We start from the raw sequence: 21152 nt of genomic DNA on the forward strand, positions 1-21152 counted from the left end.
AAGTCCTGCAACTAATCCAGAAGATTATGCCACTGAAGATTTTGTTGAACCACTGGCAACTTCATTTGAGCAAATAACTGCACAACATACTCCGACGTTCGTCGATACTGAAGATTTAAATGATCCACATGAACCTCTTCGTCATTCAACCAAATGGACTAGATCTCATCCGATTTCTCAGATCATTGGCAATCCAGACTCGAACAAAAATTCATGCTGATTTAAATGGTAAATCTTTTGATCAAAAGAAATATCACAGTATGATAGGGTCACTCGTGTATTTGACTGCCAGTCGCCTGGATATTATGTTTTCCACATGTATGTGTGCAAGGTACCAGGCCAATCCCAAGGAAAGTCATTTTCAAGCCGTCAAACGGATTTTCCGTTACCTTAAAGGCACAGTGAACCTTGGTTTGTGGTATCCAAAGGATACCGGCTTTCAATTAGTTGCATACTCGGATGCTGACTATGCAAGTTGTAAGATGGATACTCGGATTTTCAATTAGTTGCATACTCGGCTTTCAATTAGTTGTAAGAGCACTTCGGGAAGTGTACAGTTTTTAGGGGATAGGTTGGTAAGTTGGTCTTCAAAGAAACAGAATTGTGTATCTACATCTATTGCAGAAGCTGAATATGTTGCTGCAGCTAGCTGTTGTTCACAAGTTCTATGGATGAAGACACAATTAACTGATTATGGATTTTAGTTTGACAGAATTCCCATATACTGTGACTCCAAGAGTGCCATTGCTATATCCTGCAATCCAGTACAGCAAACTAAAACTAAGCATATAGATGTTTGGTACCATTTTATTAAAGATCATGTTGAGAAAGGTAACATCGAACTCTATTTGGTTCCCACTGACTACCAGTTGCTGACCTTTTTACCAAACCACTGGATGAACAAAGGTTCAACTTTCTCAAAACCAAACTTGGCATGCTAGATTTACAAACTTAAATGCTTTAATGTAATGTATTCTATGTTCATTTTCTGTTTCAAACATTGATGTGTTTTCATTGATTTACATGCAATGTTTGAGGGGGAGAAAAAGGGTAGACTGCATGTATTTAGGGGGAGTTTGTAAATTAATTTTTCTATTGTATACTTAATTTGAGGGGGAGTATGCAAATGCATGTAAATATGTGTGTTTTTATGTTTATTTATTATGTTGTGTTTAAATTTTACTTTCATTTGTGTGTTTTTGTTCTAAAATCTGAAAATCAAATTCAAAACTAGAAAAGACAAAAAGATTTTTTTTAATTTTTATTATCTGTTTTTGTTAAAAGCCCAACTTTTTTTTTGATTGTTAGGTACCTAGAAAGGATGAGCCCAAAATTTTTTTAAGCCCAACTTGTCAAGCCCAAGAATGATGGAAAACCCATCAGACCAATCTGGGTAGACACGCAGGTCATACCCAGGTACTTGACCTGAATTTGAATGTTAAAAAGGAAAAGGATGGGCGGGGCTCATTTATTGTTTTCAAATTTTTCAAAAACTTCTTGTATTCTCTCATTATTCATCCGATCACTTTCACACAATTTTCCACATCATTTTGTTGATTTGTTTGGGATCAATCTGTAAAGGGTTGTGTTCACCGAGTGAGTCTAAGTCCATTTCATCTTCTTTCATCATCAGATCATCACGTATTAAAGGTAGAAATCCTTGATTTTTATGTGACTACAAACTGTTTGATTAAATGCTTACATGAACTGATCATGGTTGTTATGAGTTCTGTGATGTTTTGATGTATTGTTTGATGAACTTAGATGCATGTTTAGGCTGTAAAAATGTTATTTGTCACTTTAATCTGCTCTGTTTTTCATAAGAATGAGATTTCTGGGTTGGGATTTGTTGGTTTTGGTGAATTCTGGAAATAAGTTTGATTTTGTTCTAAGTGCCGAGGTGTTTTCATGAGATCTTTTAGAAATAATTTTCATAAGTTTTTCTTAAATAAAGATGTTTGTAGAGCTCTAAGCTCGGCAAACAACACATTTCACATGAAAATTTTTCTAAGTCATTTTAAACCATTTGCAGAGCTATAAGCTCGGCAAATCACAATTTTTCTTGAAAAAGTTTCTAAGTCACATCTTTCAATTTATACTATTTGCAGAGCATTTTGCTTGGAAAACAGTTAAAATATCTTCAAAATGACTTGAAACTAATTTTTACTTGAAATGATCCTTTATCAATTAGCAACATTCTTGTTGTTTAATCAAAGGACTTTTCATATAATCAAAAGTGAAGTTCAATCTATTTGTTCTATACGCCGAGGTATTTGCTCGGCATATCATAGACTTCAAATACATTTCTTCTGTTTATCGAAGTTTAAACTCGGCAAATGTTACAAGTTGCATAAAAGTAGTTCCAAAACCATTTTCCATACTTGTAATATTTCTGATCAAAATTTTTATTTTATACTATCTGCCGAGCAGTAAGCTCGGCAAACACTCAATTTTTGTCAAATTTGCTTTAAATGTCCAAATTTTTTGTCTATGACTTGTAGAATGTACATGTGCTATATGTGAGTCCATTTATAGTTTTCATGGGTATTAGGGTAAGAAGCAAGGTATTGAACGCATTTGTGTACTACCTTTGTTATCTTATCATTAAATACTTATGTGATTCTATAAATAGTAACGATTTCTTATATATATTAGGGTGAGAAGCAAGGTATTGAACGCCTTTGTGTACTACCTCTATTGTCTCATACTTTATATATGTACGAAACATTGTGTTTGTGAAAGTAATGTGTCTAATTTGATATCATGTGTATATTTCTTTATGTGATGTCTAAAGTTTTTTTCTGGTCAAAATTTTGGTCAAATTGGTTTCATTTCAGGTTCTTCTTAAAATTTCATTAAAAGATGTCAATATTCGAAGAAGGTGCCTCTATGAAGATGCAAGCTAACCAAGCTTTGCACATCCCATTTGCATCAAAGTTCCCGATCATAACTGAAATCCTGAATCACCATCCCCTAAATATAGCTCTAACTAGTGGAGCTATTGTTCCAGAGAAGTACGTCTTCGATTTATGGGAATCTGTAGTATATACAAAGGCAAACAAAAGAAAGAAGTTTGAAGACTACTTCCAATATACATTCGAATCTGAAGGAAAGTACTATCTCTGTAAATTCCATCTGGAACAGTTCAGATCCATCATCGGGTTTCCTGAACAAGAAGAGTATGAAGAACTGCCATCTATTGAAGAAATGTTGGCTGCAGTTCAAGCCCTTGGATATGAAGGGGAATTGGGATCTCTAAGAGATTTTAAGAGAATGAATGTTGCTACTCTCTGGCACACCATGTATAATGTTCTAAACACATGCTTGATGCCCTCCCAGAAAGGAATAGATGCCATGACAAAACATTCTCTGTCACTTTATTATGCTGTCACTCATAATGTTCAATGTGATTATGCAAAGATTGTCTGGGAGAAAATGGCCCAAGTAGTAAAAAGCAAAGATGGGCAAGAAAGGAAGTATATTCCTTACATCAGGTTCTTCACATTGTTGATTGAAGATGTCCTTGAGTCTACTGATGTAATCTCCAAGTTGGATGACTAGTTCAAATGTGTCATTGCTATGTATAAGTCCAATCTCAGGGGCACAGGAAGTGAACTTGCAAAACCTTTTCGCATTCCAACATTCTTGGTAAATCTTGTACCGGCTAACAGTCCCCATCTTAGGACTTATAGATAGTGGTTAGACACAGTTCTGGGGTCTGAAAGCCGATAGACACCTACCCCAACTGTGCATAGGTCGCCAAGTGAGGGTCCTAGGATTATTAAAAGAAAAAGAGGGGATAGAGGTGAGGGGACTGTTGAGCAACCGAGGAGGAAAGCTAAACGAGTATCATTTGAAACTCCGATCACACCAATTTCTTATTCTCAAACAACACCGCCACCATCACAATCAACATCATCTATTCCAACAACACCTTCTACACCACTTCCTTCTATTTCTTCACCGATTCAACCAATTCTTTCTCCACCACAATTATCTACAATTCTTGAAACCACATTAACCATTCCCGCTCCCATCCCTGGGAGAAGGTTGAAAATGCAAGCCCGAAGGATCAAATCTAAGTCTGGGTTGTTGAAAATAACAAAGAAGAAGCACAAGAAGAGACATTCAGCTTCATCTTCAAGCTCCCAGAGAGATGAGTCGGGTACACCTAATGTTGTTCAATCTTTTGGTACCTCGACAGACTTTGATGATGATCATATCACAGAGACTATCGCAAGTGTGATATCTGAGGTTGTTTCTGAGGATTTGGGCACTGGAGATTAGGTTGTGCTGGAGGTACAAGGAAGGAATGAGGGAGGAGTTGAAAATACCAAAGAGATTGAGAGGTCCGGGCTAGGACAAGGGCGTAAAGAAAACGTTTGCCCTCCAATAGTTGAAACCAATGAGTCTAGCCAGGATGATAACTCTAGGGTAGAAGTCGAGAGCTCCCCACTCTTGCATGCACAAACCTCTCCCAGCCATTCTAACTCCTCACAACAGGAGTTAGTCTCAGATATACACGGGGAACAACCACGTTCACCACACTCTCCTCATTTGGAGGATGAGAGTGTTGAAATAAGAGAAGATCAACCCCACCTCTCGCCTTCATTTCGTGCACTAGAGTCTAGTTCTCCTAGGGACATGAACCAGCAAGCTCAGTTTTGTACTGATGCCCGAACAAGCGGAGAGGGACCCACTGTGTGTGACCCTCTAGGACAGCTTAGAAGTCCTGCCTTAGCTAACATTATGCCAGCTTTAGCCGCAGGCAACAGTTCTCACAATGAGACTGAGAGACATTATGAATGCCAAGGCGACACTGCTGTTTCTCGGGATCAAACTGAGACTGTATTAACGGGCATTCTCAGTAACCTCGGTGTTGTTAGAGGTGTTACCCAACAACAAGTCTCGGACAGTGATTTATCACAGTCTAGGACACCCCTTAATTCTGGTTATGAAGCCATTGAATCTCCAAATGCCGGTGAGGGTTTATCCCAAGGATCTACAAGAAATCCTGAAACAGCTCCTGCTGGTTTAGGTCACACCACAAGTGTGCCAACAACCTCCGGGTTGGTTCCACCATCTATTCAAATACCAACACCACATCAAACAACAACAACACCCCAACAAACTTAATCAACCTTCAAACAACAAGACAAAGAGAACACATGCAAACATTTACTAGATATCCTCAGGGATGAAGGTGAAAACAATACCATGATTGATAGGGGGTGTTAACTGCTCTGGAGTTGAGAGAAAGGGAAATGGAGCATGCAAGTCAAGTTGAAGCTTTGAAAGAGCAAGTACTATCTCAAAAGGTCGAATATGATGCCAAACTTGCTGCTTTCGAGCTTAGGTTAATTGCTCTGGAGTCTTGCCGACCGGCCTCGGTTTCTTCCAGACCGGATGATCCTGATTCTGATGATCACCCCGAGGGGGAGAACCAAGGAGATGGTCAAACGAATGTAGATACGACAAGAGTTGAAGAAAGAGATGTAGACGTGGAGATGGGGGAAAGGGTTGAAGGTGGAAATGTTGATGGAGGTGAGGATGTTCAAGCTGAGATTGATAGATTAGCCGAGTGTAAGGCTAGATCTGATGAAATGTGGAAAGGATTAGGTTTGAATGTGCAGGAGATTGAAAATGCAGAACAAAGAGAAGAAATAAGGAAGAGGTTGGAAGAAGTGTTTGGAATGGGAGAGATAGAAGGAGAGGAGGAAGATAATGAGTTTGTTGATGAAGACGTAGTTGATGAGGCCATAATAGAATTTGCTGAAGGAGAGGCTAACGCAGAGGTTATTAAAGACAACATTGTGTTGAATGTTTCAGAATTTGTGGAGACTCAGAAATCAATTGAAGAACCAGTGTTTGAAGAATTTGCTGATCTTGACTATTTTACCACTGGTACTTCAAGAAGGAATCAAGCTGAAGAGTCTACAATTCCAACTATGTCTACTCCTAAGCAATACTCTTTCAACGATTTTGAAGGGTTTGATGAGCTAAGGAAAACTCCAGATGTTGTCTCTCAAGATTTCACGAAATCTACATTTAAACAAGTGCTAAGAGAAGCTATCATTTCTGAAGAAGAACCACTTCCCGAATACTTCCCCATAGAACTAACAGAAGAGCAATGGAACTTTGTAAATAGGGGGTACTTCCTCAGAGATTAAGCAAGAATGGTTGAGCTTGGTATTAAGCCAAAGCAAGCTGCAATCAAATCAAGATTCTTGGAAGAAAGAGCATTTCCAATCTTCTGCGGAGCCACTAAAGTTGTCAAAGTAGGAAGACCAGAATTTGCTGCTATGTACAAGTTTAAGGATCCAAAACAAGTTGAAGAATATAGATCTCTCCTTAAACTTGCCGATAGCTACAATCCAAGTATTCTTGAAGATCAGAGGAAGTACAGGATAGTGGTGCTAGTTAGAGTGATCTTGATACGGAAGACTCACATCTCAATACCTTGTTTTCATGTTAAAAGAGAGAATGGCTTGACCTATCGATTCAATGAAGCTCATTTCAAACTACTGCCGGTTGATGACTTGATTTTCCTCTACAACCACTACGTGAATGCTATTCAAAGATATCATGAAGATCTAATTGCCTTTGATGCAGTGAAGAGGTACATGTCAAGTGTCATTCAACATGCATCATTGGAAGATTTTCAGATTGGGTTTGAGTTGGTGAAGAGGAAGATTAATGTCCCGTATCCAGATCAAAGTCTTTACACAAAAGACATAGAAAGATTGAACATTGGTCATGTTCTCAAAAAACCAACTCTTGGTGTAGTATTTCTTAACAGCCTGAAGAAGAAGATCTTTCTTAAGACGTGTGACCCTGCTTCTTACTCTGATGGAACCCTTGAATTTTGTAAGAATGTGCTGTTTTGCTTGTCCGAAGATGAAGAGTCAGATCAGAAGAAGGCTCTACTCGATAAAGTAATCAGCAAGATTGATAAAAGGCTGGGTTTCAGAGAGAGTATTAGAATGTTAAGGGAAGCAAAGAACGTTAAGAAATCCAAGTACATCGAGAGGAGAAGAGGAGGATGCTGGATCAAGTATGAACCTAGCAATGTTTTGGGACCACACAACATTCCTCCTAGAAACTATGAAGCAAACATGGTGGTTCCCGATGATAAACCTGAAGGTGAAAATTGGTTCTGGCATCCACATGAGAAAAGACCAAGGAATCGAGCTTAAAGACTTTTGAATCTAGGATACATTTTTGACAAATCATTACTAAGGGGGAGATTGTTAGAAATATAATTTCTAGTAGTTGATTTGTATGTTTATAATGTTTTGTACTTATTTTTAATTCTCTTAAGTATAGAAGGAAGTCTAGTGTAAATTGTATAGGGAGTATATAAAGCCCCCTCCATAGCTTTGAATTGTAACTTTGATCATATTTCATACTATCCAATCTTTCTACTCTCTCACTCTCTTTCTCTCTCTGCATATACACACACTAACACATACATAACCTCCATTAACACACACTTAAACACATAGTAAAGCTCAATTACATACATTACACGCACATCTCCAGATGTCCATGCATTTTTCTGGGCATCAATAGTTCTTGAAAATGCATCATAATTCTTTCTAGATGCTTTTACCCATGACTTGATAACCATTTGTTCATTTTCCAGATCAGATTTTAATTTTTGGTTTTCAAGTTCAAGAACCTCATTTTTCAAAACTGACTCCTTAAGAGCCAACTGGATGCTTTGTAATTCATTCAACTGGGGTTTCAAATTACTTAATTCAGTTAAAACTGTTTCCAAATATCTTTCACAGTCAGTTCTAACAATACTCGCCATCATCCATTTGTTCTTTTCTTTTTCTTTTTCAAGAGACAAGAGGGCAATTTGTGCCTTAAGCTTCTTATAATTAGCTTTATATTTATCATCAGGCACATTATAAATTGGGACAAGGGGACCAGCTTGATTGTTCATTTGACTAGATCTGCATTCCTTCATAAAGTGACCTTTCTTACTACACTTATAGCATGTAAGATTGGTCTTATCCAGAGAGTTGGAGCTGGAAGCATTGTTGGAACCATTAAATCGATTAGTTTTATGCTTGAACCTATTAAAGGTCTTGGCAATCATGGCTACCAGATCATCATCGTCAGTTTCATCACAACCAACACTGATCTCAGTGGTCAAACCAGAGTTCAGCAAATTGCTTAACATCTCCTTCATAGAATGTAACTGGACATTCTCAGCTGATATTAAGGCAGCACAAGGTTGTCCAGTGTAACTGGTAACCTTGGAACTTTGGGCATGGTTCATGGCATCCTGTTCAGCCACAAGTCTTGCAGCATTGTTATCCTCAGTGAATTTGAAAGCTCCATAAAGGGATGCAAGAGTGTGACTGTGCAGGGTTTTACCTTATCTTATGACAAGAATCATATTTTCCCATTTAGATGGAAGAATGTCACAGAATTTCTCAAGAAGGATGTTCTTATCTTTCTCAACACCCAAGCCTCTTAACTGATTGATGAGACTAGTAAATCTGGTATAAGTACCAGTCAAACTCTCATTGGGAAGAGCAAAGAAGGATTCATACTTCTTGTTTAAGGCAACTTTCCTGGTGACAATGGTGTCATCACCTCCTTCAAACTGAATGACCAATTCATCCCACATAGCCTTGGCACTGGGAAACAACACAAGTGTTGGAATTAAGTCTTCAGGGACAGCAGCGATGATCATGTTTTCAGTCTGGTATCCAAGTCTACCAGTCTACGATCCTTATCTGACCAATGGTCTTCTGGTTTTTCTCTAGAGCCCCTTCTTCCAGTAGGATCTAGAAGAGAACTTACCTCTTCTATCCCACCAAAGTACAAGAGCATTTTGGCCTTCCATGTTCCAAAAGTTTCACCAATCCCATCAAATTTGGGAACAGGAGTATTGGAGTAGTGAACATGGACATGGTTAGGGGCATTTGGAGGAGGAGGGTTGGTATTAATAGGATTAGCATTTCGATTAGGTACAATATTATTAACAGGGTTTTCATCATGACCAGAACCATTCTCACCTTCAGTAGTAGACATGCTAGCAGATCTAGGCAATTATGTTAGCCTTCTGCTCTGATACCACTTGTAAGTCCCAACTCAATAGATGGTACTACCTGAAGACACCTCTATGTCGATGGTGAGAATTCTTTGCAATATAAATACTAAACTGGAGACGACCAGTTGCAGTGAATGTATACCAAGTTCTTGGTTAGATTACTTAAAGGTGACAATAAGTAAATGACAATGCAATAAGTAAATACAATAAAGTAAATATGGTGAGAACAAGTTGTAATTTTCAAATTTATTTTATTTATTAACGTTAAATAAAATACAAGGTTGTTGCGGAACCAAGATAATACATAAATGTAAATATCCTAACAACCTATGAAATACAATTGATCTAAACTTGGAAATTCTCTTTTACAATCGAAACACTTAAAGTTGTGAAGTGTTCCCTTTTACGATTGATAGAATATTGCACAAGTACACCAAGAATATTGCAAAAGTCTGAATATGCAAAATTATATTCTTGTTTTGCAAAGGCGTCTATTTATAGACAAAGTTGGCATTGGGATTCCAACTTTGTCGTATAGATATGGTTGACAGCATTTAAGGAAGCTAGATGAGTTCCTTTGAAATGTTTGATAAGGTAAGTCAATATGTATTTATCCAATCTGCTTTATGCACTTTTGTACTTTAATCATAGACAAATGATATTGTCTGTATAAAGCTGCATAAAGCAAAAAGGTCTTTCTCGTAAACAGTGTAAAGCATTGTAAAGGCTTTAAACTGATTTTCTCCAGTTTCTATCTAAGTAGAATGCCAACTGGGTATCGCTGCTATTATCATTCTCTATCTTCCACTTGTTGTCTTTGACTTCAATTGGAATGTCTTCAGTTCAGATCAGATCTCAACTGGAGGAAGTCTTCAGTTGCATTAACTGTACGCTGCAACTGGACTTCAAAATATTTCTAGACAAATCTTCTTGTCTCCAGATGTAACTGGAAACTTGTCAGTTTAAACCAAAACTGGACCTAACAAAGTCAATCCCCCATACATCAAAAACCTCACATACGTTAATCATCTGTTGAGGCATTTCGTCTCTTTTAGTGATATTACCTTGGTATTGACATGCATCACAAACTTCCAGCAAAGTCTTCGCTTCCCTGAAAATGGTAGGCCAATAAAATCTTGCATTATATACCTTTTTACCAATAACAGATGGTCCATAATGACCACTGGTAGGACCATGGTGGCATGCATCCAAAATCTCCCGGGTTTCAGCACCGGCAACACATCTCCTGATCATTCCATCTGCACACATTTTAAACAAATATGGATCCTCCCAAAAATAATGACGAATCTCAGAAAAGAATTTCTTCTTTTATTGAGATGTCATGTCATCGGGAAGAATGTTAGCACCAAGATAATTAGCAATGTCTGCCAGCCATGGTTCTTCTTCACCTTGTACCTGCATCAAATCTTCATCAGGAAAATAATCATTAATCTCATGTTCTTGCAACTCCTCAAGATGAGGGTTTTCGAGCCTACTTAAATGATCGGCCGCCACATTTTTCGCCCCCTTTTTATCCTTGATCTCAATGACGAATTCTTGCAAAAGCAAGACCCAACAGATGAGACAGGGCTTGGCATCTTGTTTGGAAAACAAGTACCTCAATGCGGAATGGTCAGTGTAAACAATAGTCTTATTCAAAACCAAGTAGGGACGAAATTTGTCAAAAGCATACACAACGGCCAACAATTCTTTTTTAGTCACAGTGTAATTTTGTTGGGCCGGATTCAAGGTCTTGCTAGCGTAAAAAATGGGACGGAAATGTTTATCCTCCCTTCGGCCTAAAACGGCCCCTAAGGCAAAGTCGCTAGCATCACACATTAACTCAAAGGGTAATAACCAATCGGGTGAAGTCATAATTGGTGCATTAGTCAATTATTTCTTTAACAAGTTAAATGCGTTAAGACACATCATTAAACACAAACGGGACATCTTTTTCTAACAACTTGGTCATTGGCCGGGTTATTTTTGAAAAATCTTTAATGAACCTACGGTAAAAACCGGCATGACCCAAAAAGCTTCTAATTGATTTAACATTGGTCGGAGGAGGTAATTTAGCTATAACATCAATCTTGGCCTTATCTACCTCTAATCCCGACTTAGAAACCTTGTGTCCCAAAACTATCCCTTCCTTTACCACGAAATGACACTTTTCCCAATTTAAAACCAAGTGTGCCCGTTTACACCTTTCCAACATCTTATCAAGACTTACAAGAAAATTTTCAAAATAACTTCCAAATATCGAAAAATCATCCATGAAAACCTCCATGGAGGTTTCAATCATGTCTTGAAGTATAGCAATCATACATCATTGAAAGGTACTGGGAGCATTACAAAGACTAAATGGCATTCTCCTATAAGCATAAGTGCCATAAGGACAAGTAAAGGTGGTCTTCTCTTGGTCTTTGGGGTCAATGGGTATTTGAAAGTACCCGGAAAACCCATCCAAAAAGCAAAAATACTCGTTTCCGGTGAGCCGTTCGAGCATTTGATCAATAAAGGGCATGGGAAAGTGATCTTTGTTGGTAGCATCATTCAATTTTCAATAATCAATACATACCCTCCACCCCGTGACAGTTCTAGTGGGAATCAATTCATTTTTTTTATTTAAAACTACGGTCATCCCACCCTTTTTCGGTACACAATGTACCGGACTTACCCAAGAACTATCCGAAATGGGGAATATGATTCCCGCGTCAATTAACTTAATAACCTCTTTTTTTACAACATCTTTCATATTTGTATTTAATCTCCGTTGTCTTTGCACAATTGGTTTAACATTAGCAACAAAGTTTATGGTGTGCTTACAAAATTCTGGACTTATACCCGGAATATCAGAAATTTTCCATGCAAAGGCTCTTTTATGAGCCTTAAGGACGGTCAAAAGTCTAGATTTTTCATCCTCCAACAATGAAGATGAAATGACAACGGGTAAGAAAGACGTACCTTCAAGATAGGCATATTCGAGATGATCCGGCAAGGGTTTGAGTTCCAAGTCGGTAGGAGGACACTCGATCGATGTAAGCACCCGTGTGCTTTCACTAGCCGTGATCTCTTCAAAAGTCTCATCCTCTGGTGGAGTTTCATCAACACTCAATGCCATGATTTCGTGCACCATCTCTTCAACCAGCACTTTCTCTTCTTCACTACAAGCGAGCAATGCTTGTCCATCTTCAATGTCCAAGATATCCATGAGCTCTTTCTCCAAAGCATCTTCTTCTTCTTCTTCAATAACATCAATCCTGAAACAAGATTCATCACACGAGTAAGGATGCTTAAGAGCTCTATCAACATTAAAAACTACCCGGTCTTCTCCGACACCTAAGGAAATCTCTTTAGCCTTAACCCGAATGATAGCATCCACGGTCATAAGGAAGGGTCGGCTAAGAATTAGAGGCACATTAACATCCGCCTCCATCTCAAGAATAACAAAATCTACCGTGAATATCATATGACCCAACTTTATTTGTAAATTTTCCGCTATCCCCATGGGATATTGGAATGAACGATCCGCAAGCCTAATGCTCATGCGGGTGGGGGTCAATTCACCTAACGACAATCTTTTATAAACAGAATAAGGCATAAAATTAATGCTAGCCCCAAGATCGGCCAATGCCTTATACAAACGAACACCAAAAGAACAAGAGATAAGAAAACTCCCTGGATCTTCCAACTTAGGAGGAATCTCGTTCTTGGTGATGGCGGAACATTCGGCACTCATGACTGTCGTTTTCGCCTCTTCCAACTTCTTCTTATCCAAGATGAGTTCCTTGAGAAACTTTGCATAATTAGGCATACCTGCAAGAAGATCAACTAAAGGAATAGTAATGTTAACATTTTGGATCAAATCAACAAACTTTTTGAAATTCTCCTTGATCTTCGCTTTCCTCAATCGTTGAGGAAAAGGTATCTTCGGTTGATACGGCTTAACCGGTGGTTTCTCAAAAGTAGTCTTCTCAACGGTTTTGGATGGAACGGCCGGTGTCTTCACGGCTGGGTTCGACTCCATCTTAATCTCATCATCAACAGCTTCATCAGCTTCAACCTGCACAAGAGGAGTAATATCATTAGGTAAAGGATTTCCAGAATTATAAGTTTTACCTGCTCTTGTTGTGATCTCATTCACTTGCTCATTTCGAGCATTCGGATGGCTATACTTTGATCCCGATCCTTGGTTATTCTGCTGAGGCTTAGGATTTTGCTGAGTATTGCTCGGTAGTGTACCGGGCTGCCTATTTGAATTTCCTAGCCTTTCGAGCTTAGCTTATATATCCTGAAATGTTGCTTGAGTGCTCTTTGTACTCTGCTCCAGCTTATGATTCAAACCATCCAGACGAGTAGTCATAGAATCCCATGCCGAATTCATCTTCTTGGATTGTTCCTCCAGTTTCTCTTTGGTTGCTTTCTGAGTACTGATCAAATCCTTCATGATGTCTCTCAATTCAGTGTTTGCGTTTTGCTGATTGCTAAACCTGCTGAACCTGTTGCCACCAAACCCAGAGTTGTTAGCATTATTAAAGGAAGATGAGGGATAAGAAGTACCTGATTGCCGGTTTTGATAACCGGTGTTCTGGTTGTAGTTTCCCTGCTGACGATTTTGAACATAGCTAACTTCCTAAGCCAGCTTGTCCGGGCAATCTTCCGAGTAGTGCATATCTTCACAGTAGTCACATCCATCCGCTATGACCTTTACATCTCTCTCAATACTCTTAAACCTTGCGTCTTGGTTGTCAAACCTCTCATTCATTTGCTTCGAGAGTGCTTTGACTCGGCAACCAAACTCGACTCTTCACTACTTTCCAACTTAGCAACAGTCTTACTCGCGGGTCTCCTACTTTGTGTTTCTTCTCGGACAGAGAACTCCTTAGCCATGTCATCCAGGATTTTATAACCTTCACTTAGAGTTACATTGTTCAAACTACCCCCGAATGCAGCTGCAAGTTCCCTTCTAGTTTTCCTAAGCAAATCTTCATAGAAAATCTCAACCACTGCTTCAGTGGTCATATTATGACCTGGACAATTTCGGAGCATTTCCTTGAAACGCTTCCAAGCATCAACTACATCTTCACCTGCATCTTGAGTGAATGCCCTGATTTTATTCTCCAGTTGTCTTTGAGTTCTTACAGGATAGAACTCATCAATGAAGCCTTCCTGAAGTTCAGCCCATGTGGAGTACAAATCATCCGGTTGTTCCTTGAGCCAAGCTTTTGCCTCTCCACAAAGAGTAAGTGGAAAGAGCTCAAGTTTCACAATGTCATTCTGTCCTTCGCCATAATTATAAGGGTTAAGAATCTGGGAGTGTATGTAACTTATCTTTTTTTTTTTTTTATTGTATGTAAACATAAAAAATTTTAAACATTTTATGTAATCTAACCTAGTAAATTGAATAAAACATGTAATTACCGGTTGAGTCAAAATTTTAGTCGGTCAAGTGTCATCGAGGCTTCCACATTTGATCCATGTCACAATTATTAAACAATTTCCTTTTCTAATCAACATCTATAATTGATTACGATTTCTTTTTCTTTATTAATCCAATTCCAATCTTTATCAATTCATGCCTCCTAAAATCCCAATAGTAATAAGAAACCCAGCAAATCTAAAAGTGACGGGAAAAGTGGCATTTAATTGCCGATTCCTCCACTCAAAAGAAAAACAATGAATCTGATCCACAAATCCTTCCTAAACAATTACAACAATTGAATTCATCTTTAAGGTAATTATTACCTTCATCCACGGGTGTATCTAATAATTCCCAGCCGTCAAACATAAATAAAAATGTCAGCTCACCGTCATCTACGCTGATGTGGAGGTTGAATCAGCTTCTAAAAAGATTGGGAATGAAGCGACTTTTAGCCAGGAATCAAGTAATGGCAGCCTGGGTTCGTGAATGCATACGAGAAAAGACAAAAAAACAAAAAATCCCACCACCAGTGATATTCCACCGCCGGCGACCTCTCAGCCACTAACCAACTACCAAGGGGTGTCAAAGGCTGAGACTAAAACAACCCAGAAAGAAAGAAATAGGTGAGTGGGAACAACGATTTCAACACAGATAGAAAGAAAAAAACAACAATATATAGCTAGAAATAGGTGAGTGGGAACAACGATTTCAACACAGATAGAAAGAAAAAAACAACAATATATAGCTAGGAGTTGTTATTTTTCCTTTTGATTATTTTTGTAAGAATCTATTAATGATTGATAGGGTTTTGAGATATGATATGATGTAGGATATATACATATATATTACCAGTAAGGGTAATTGATTGATTGGTTGTTCTTATTTTGTTAATTTTACTTTAAGAAGTGGTGGTCGGAATCTTGAACGAAAATTGACCGGATATTTATCGGAGAAGATGAGTTTGAGTTTGAAAGCCTATTATAAGTATTGAACTATGTAGTAATCTCTATTGTATTTATAAAACGTGGCATAATAATTCCATGTCATTAAGTCATGTAATAATTTTAATTAATAAAAATAAAAAAGTAACCGGTTACTCTTTTACTTTTATACGATTTATTCAATTTAGAGACATACTTCTATTAAACGTTTAAAAATTTTTATGTTAATATACAATAGAAAAAAAAAATATAAGTTACATACATTCCCAGATTCTTAACCCTAATTGTAAAACCTACAAATCTTTTCAAACCTTTCCAAATAGCCATAAGGATCATTGTTTGTCACTCCATCGAACTTCTCTACCTCAACACTCTTCAGATGATTTCCTTTAAGATTAAAATTTACCCTGGTGGCTGGAAAATGTCACAACCCGACTAAGGCGGAAAACTCGGGATGCGACGCATAGTACACGCATCATGGATATTACGTAGAGTAGCTACATGAATACTTAATTAACACACATTTCATAGAATTCAAACATAAATATCCAACATAAAATCAAGATTTAAATAAAAACATAGATAAAGCTCCCACGCAGGGGATTAACACTTAGGCATAATGCCATAGTCTAAACATATAGCAAACTTAACAAAACATAAGATATGCAGCTCCAAAACCCTAGTCTGGTCTGCTACAGGTCACCATGTTATGTTCCTTAGCCACCTTTAATGCGGTTCACATGTTCACCTGAAAGGATACTCAAAAGTGTCAACACAATGGTTGGTGAGTTCGTAGGTTTTGTAAACAAGTATCAAGTTTGGTGCCAGGTCGAAATATCATCAAGATTCACACAACTTACTTATGGCTATCAACTTACTTATGATAGCAAGAATCAAGTATCTTTATGCCACCAGCACTTACCGTATATCAGGCCTAAGGTGCAAGTATCAAGTATCTGGTGCCTCCAACTCCACCATAAGTATCAAGTATCAAGTGTCAAGTATCACAGTGCACATCATAGAGTACAGTCAAATAGCCATAAATGATGATAGACACAATGGCATGAGTATCCTTCCACCCCAAAACATATATAAAAAAAAAAGTGGAGATATGAAACTCACCTGGCTGCTAGCAACAAGATCAAGCTAGAAAAGATATCAAAAAGCAAGTAACCGGTACGCAATCAATCTGTTACAAGTTATCGCAATTAAGTATTCATTCAATATAGGTAAACGTGCTTATAACGTGTCACGAAGTGTTGACTAAGTTGTCCAAAAGCGTACTAGTTTGACTTTGACCAGATTTTATGAGTTTGACCAAAGTTGACCAAATTACTAGTTTGACTAAGTTGACCAAATCGACTAAAGTTGACCAAAGTTGACTAAACCAACTAAAGTTGACCAAAGTTGACTAAATCGAGGTAGTAATCGAAATCCGAGGTCTCGATTGAAATTCGAGGTCTTAAATTGATCTTTAATTCTTAAATTGAATTTGGGGTCTTATTTCACTAAAAGACAAAACTGAAATTAAGAGGCTAGATTTAAGAGGCTAGTTCTGCGGTCTTATATAGAAATACGAGGTCACTTTTGAAATACGAGGTCGCAAATGGAAATACGAGGTCACATTTGAAATACGAGGTCTCAAATCTACGGGGTCGTAAACTGGGCTGTTCTTCCCCAAAATTCATTCTAGAAAATCCTAATCGTTTATTTCAATCTGAAAGGTGTTTTTAACATCAGATTGTACTTTTAGACTCCCTAATATGACGGGAAAACAATCCTAAAGTCGGAAACTCAAAAAACGGACTTAAACTAGAAAACCCATTTGAACAAAGTTTATAAAAAGTGTACAAAAATTCTTATATCTCATGATTTTGTTAACTAAATCACATGTAACTTTGACAAAAGTTGTAATATATGTTTCTAAACGTTTTGGACGTAAAAAGTTCGATACTTGGCGTGTGTGGTGCGTGTATTATAAGAAAAACCAAAAATACTAAAAAGAAGATAATTAAGTGGGTTTTGATTTTATACATTGAATATGTAAAATATGAGTTTGTAGAGATGTTTAGGACACAAAAACAAGGTTGTTAAAGCTAAATTTAAACAAAATAAGGTTTGATTTTTATAAAACTTGATGTAAAATGGGGTAGTAATGGTGAGGTAGTAAAAGTAGGTTTGTAAAGTGAGGTAGAAATTTAGGGTAGCAAAAGGGAGGTAGTAAGGGTTTGTGTGTGTTTTTCTTGGAGGCTAAGTTGATGGAATGAGGGTTTTGAGGAGAATAAGAAGTATTTATATGTAAGGTAAAATAGAGGTGCTTCCTTGCTAACACAAAAATACGATGCCAGATACGCGATTGCAATGTCAGACATGAATACGAGGCCAAATCAAAAAATACGAGGCTGATACAGATATACGAGGTCGTATCACAAATACGATGTCGATACCAAAAAATACGAGGTCGATACACGAATACGAGGTCGTTTTACAATTACGATGCCGACTAATTTTACGATGTCGTATTCTCGTATTTCAAATTTTAAATTTGACTCAGAATTTTTCATGGTCGACTCACGGGTGTTACAGAGAATGAATAGCATTGCCACGGTTGGCCAGTATGTTTCTCCTTCGATCCCCATAAAGACGGTTTTTGGGGTTGACTGGTTGTTCTTGATCACCCATTGTTCTTGTTTGAACTGGTTGATTTACCCGAGGAATCACTGCTGAACCAGGTATAGGAGTCTTGTCCTTATTATCTTCCTCTTCTGAGCTATCACCTGATTTGAACAAACCACTACCTTCAGAAAATTTAGTACTTAATTGCACTTCGGACGTTGAATCCTTCTTTAAATAGTATTGATCCAAGTCTACGTCCGGTTGGCCTTGGTTTTCGGTTTTTGGATCTATTTTGTCGGTGGTAGAGGGCTCGGTGTTGTTTGGTCTTACTAAGTGTCGTCTGACTTTCCCTGGATTTGACAAAGAACTAACCAAAGGTCTTACTAAGCGTTGTCTACCAGAAGCTATTGTGTTCATCAACTACAAAGACCCTGCACAAGCACCACAAGACAAAACATTAACCGCACCTGGAACAAATAAAAACAAAAATAAAACAATAATAAAATCTATCTATTAAAACAAGTAACTTCCTCACAAATAAATGCAAGGAAGGATCGAATCACAAAACAAACAACTACTTAATTCAAGTCCCCGGCAACGGCGCCAAAACTTGATGTGTGAAATCTAGTTATAAAATTATAAAACACGAATCACTGGGAATTGACTACAACACACTTACGGGCAGTGTACCCATTCGTATGCAGTATAGTAACCGGTAAATCCGAGATCGTTCACAAGGACTTTTATAAGTAATTATGAAAATAAAGTGATTCAAGAAATGGGGAGGTTTTGTGACCGAGTTGTCACGTTGCAAAAGTCAGAGAAAAGTTAGTAATCCCGAAAGATTAATCGCAAGAAATTCGATATGACCAGGGCAGGGATCGTCTGCAAACGATAGTAAAAATGATTGTATGAAACAATGATAAAAAGGACACCTACTTGGATCAGCTCCCATGCTAATCATCGGGTCTAAACATTACTTGCATTTGTTGAATGACTCAAAAGATAGACAAGACGAACTTTCATTATACTTGACACTTTAATAGCTCTAAATATAATTATCGCTTCCACGTTTAATTTCTATTCAAAACAATTAAGCATTAAGATCCAGAGTTGATTTTTACGATTTAACCTTTAAAAGCTTTCTTCCGAACTGCTTATTTACCTAATCAGATTTATCATAAGTGTTCACACATTCAAAGTGAATTTAATTGTTTAAAATCTTTATCGTTAGTTTCTTCCGAACTCCAACGACTTTAGGTTAATTATAGACCGATCAACCTTTTCATAAACCAATTGACAATGACATAGATTTCTTCCGAACTTCTAATTATAATTATCAATCAATAAATATAGAAGACAAAAACAATATTTAAACTCAAATAAATATGGATCTTCGATTAAACATAAAAACCTTGTTCAATGATTGTAAGTTGTAACACCCCAACTAAGGCGGAACAATGAGATGTACAGAAAGTCGAGTATTCAAAACAAAGGATTATAAATAACATTCACCATAGTTTTATTTGATAAAAGAATTTACAAATGTACAAACATGTGAACCAATTTCCAAGTACAAATGCGTCCACCATACTTGGATATTAAGTCCACGAACCAAATAACAAGCACATGAAATAGTAAACTACAATGATCAAGGCGGATTCCATTGCCTATCACAAAGTTTGATCTTTGACTCCAAAGTGCTATGCAAATAATCATGAAGCATATAAATCCTCAATGCTTAAGCTTATTTCCTGAAAAGCATGAAGAAAAAGTGTCAACTACGAAAACGTAGTTGGTGAGTGCATAGGTTTTTATATAAATCTTGGTACATCACCGTTTTAATACTTAGAAAAACTGATTTCTATTACATTTCGAAATATCCCAACCATATGATCGACAAAATTTTCATATCATGTTATCAAGTTTCCAAATACCATAATGTCATATCAAGACTTGGAGAATTTATAGTAAAATTTTAGGTTCTCATTTGTCAAATCATCATGAGAGAAAAAGTATATAAATCGATTACTCGTATATCATACCAAAATCATTCGGTTACCAAAATCATTTCAATATCACCAATTTCAACGTCTTTCAAGATATCATATGAGGGACGATACCCAATCCGTATGTTCAAACAATTTCCAATTATCAACAATATTAATATAAATTTCACTTAGCCACAAGGGCATAATTCAATATCAATTTCATTTAGCCACAAAGGCATAATTTACATAATTTTGATGAGTAAATGCTTGAGCCACTACTACTACCATTTTCAAGTCCAAGCTTTATAATACTTCTTATCTTTGCACAAGCTGTCAATCAAGTGCCTTACTTACTTGGGGTCGTGTCATGAGGACGACCGATTAAACTTACGTAGCTAGAACACCCTAATGGTCGGACTGGAAGTGATGGTCATCACGAAGGCAACCAACCTTCCACCATTACGCTCTGGATGGGTGGACGACTCCTAGTTGCGCAACTATCTAACTACAGGCCTCCCTTAGGAGTAAATAGTAGTGTACCGAAAAGAAAACGGGTTGACAGAACTCAAGTTCATCATATAACAATTATCACTTGGAACATACGTTATAACTTCATATCATAATCATACTTATCAAGAGTCATTTCATATATCAAACTTTCTTTCAAGAAACACTTCATATATATATATAAAATAACTTTACTTATCATGCTTTTCACCCCGAAAGTTAAACACATAAAATAGTTTGAAAGGGGGCTATGACTCACCTTGATATGCCGCATATTATACTCATCTATCCAAAATGGGTACTTCCCATCTATAGCTTCCTTGACCATATATCCATTATGTTCCTCCATCATTTTTCAAGCCAAGACTATCCCTACGATATGACTAATATACGTAAGTTCCTATCTTAAGCCATCACTTAGAAATGCCGCTTTCATTATGTTACTATCAATTGTGGAATCCAAGTATATTGCTAACATTCGCATTGTTTTGGTTGTAGCGATTGATGGTGAAAAAGGTTACTTTAATTACATGCGTAGTTATAATTTGTTAGATTTTTGGTAACTTGGCTTCATTTGTGGTTTCACTTGGCATCTTAGGTTATCA

The 21152-nt window shown here is 37.3% G+C and overlaps 1 long non-coding RNA gene across 1 annotated transcript; it reads left to right on the forward strand.

Annotated features, from left to right (window-relative positions):
• The first annotated feature begins 14599 nt into the window (after nucleotides 1-14599).
• LOC122580442 lies at nucleotides 14600-15533 on the forward strand. The gene is made up of 2 exons (XR_006320794.1): nucleotides 14600-15115; nucleotides 15182-15533. It is a non-coding gene; the product is annotated as an uncharacterized LOC122580442 (long non-coding RNA).
• Nucleotides 15534-21152: the final 5619 nt, after the last annotated feature.

The sequence above is a fragment of the Erigeron canadensis genome, chromosome 8 (assembly GCF_010389155.1).
Source record: "Erigeron canadensis isolate Cc75 chromosome 8, C_canadensis_v1, whole genome shotgun sequence".
NCBI classification, from domain to species: Eukaryota; Viridiplantae; Streptophyta; class Magnoliopsida; order Asterales; family Asteraceae; genus Erigeron; species Erigeron canadensis.